Source organism: Microtus ochrogaster, chromosome 8 (assembly GCF_000317375.1).
Source record: "Microtus ochrogaster isolate Prairie Vole_2 chromosome 8, MicOch1.0, whole genome shotgun sequence".
Lineage (NCBI taxonomy): Eukaryota > Metazoa > Chordata > Mammalia > Rodentia > Cricetidae > Microtus > Microtus ochrogaster.
The window spans coordinates 41,017,638-41,019,173 of NC_022015.1; positions in this window are offsets into that span (position 1 = coordinate 41,017,638).

The window sequence follows — 1,536 nt, forward strand, 5'->3', positions numbered from 1 at the left end:
GTAGACCAGGCTGGTCTCGAACTCACAGAGATCCTCCTGCCTCTGCCTCCCGAGTGCTGGGATTAAAGGCGTGCGCCACCACCGCCCGGCCAAGATAGGGTATCTCTACTTAGCCTTGGTTCTCCTGGAACTCTTGGTGTAACCCAGGCTAGCTTCCACAGACTAACACTTGCCTCTGACTCCCAAATTCTGAGATCAAAGGCATAGGACAACCAGTATGGGATTTTTTCACTCTATAGCCCAGGCTGGCCTTGAATTTACAGCCATCCTTCCTTTTGCCTTTCTCTCCCAGTTGCTGGGATTGCAGGTGTTAATCCCCTCCCCCCCAAGAAATGGTCTCAGGTAGCCTATACTTGTTGCAGAGAGTGGATGACCTTGAATTTCTGACCCTTCTGCCTCCACCTCTCAGAGCTGGAATTACAAATCAGGTAACAATGAGGTTTGAACCCAGAACTTCTTATTTTTCTGGTTTTTCTCTGTGTAACAGACCTGACTGTCCTAGAACTCACTTTGTAGACCAGGCTGGCCTCAAACTCACTGAGATCTATCTGTTTCTGCTCCTGAGTGCTGGGATTAAAGGTGTGTGCCACCGTGTCATGTAACAATGAGGTTTGTCAGGCTCCAAAGCCACAGAGAAACCCTGTCTCGAAAAACCAAAAGAAAAAAAAAAAAAAAAATGAGGTTTGAACCCAGAACTTCTTGCAAGCTCACTAAACAAGTGCTCTACCAATTGAACGCCATTCCTAGCCCTGATTTTGTCCACCTGTTCATTTGTTAAATAAACATTTGATGAATGTGGGGCTGCTCAAGCCTGTCAAGGACAAATAGATCTTCTGAGTCACACCACAGATATTTTCATAATAGCTGTCCCCATTGATCTGTCTCTTTGAGTGGGGCCTCTACAGAGTTCCCCAGTTCTCTTGGAGACTCTGTGAAGCCCCTTCCACTTAAAGAATGGGCTGCCCTGCTGCCGCTCTAACTGAAAGGTGGAGAGAAGTAAACAGAAGAAAGGTGTAGGGGGTGGGCACAGCTCAGTGGGAGTGTTTGCTTAGCTCAAGGACCTGAGTTCAATCTCCTGTACTAAAAACAAACAAACAACAACAAAACAGAACAACAACAACAACAAAAAGCAACACGTGACGAGTAAAATAAAACAGAATCTCCTGGTGAACCTGGCGGAGCAGGCCTGAACTACCAGCACACACAGCAGAGGATTAGGAGTTCAAGGCCAACCTTGTCTACCTTTGAGACCATCCTAAACTGTGAGCTCCCTCGCTCAAGAGATTAATGATTTGCTGAGGCCACCAAGAGCTAAGAGGAAGCCAGGTCTGTCACAGGCAAGGATTTTTGCTCATGCTTGCTTCAAGGAAATTTGTTCATTTTTTGTTGTTGTTTTATTTTTTTTTTAAGACTGGATTTCTCTATGCAGCTGCATCCTGGAACTTGCTCTACAGAGCAGGGTGGCGTCCATTTCAGAGAGATCTGCCTGGTTCCGCCTGCCTAGTGCAAGGATTAAAGGTGCATACTCAGTTTTTT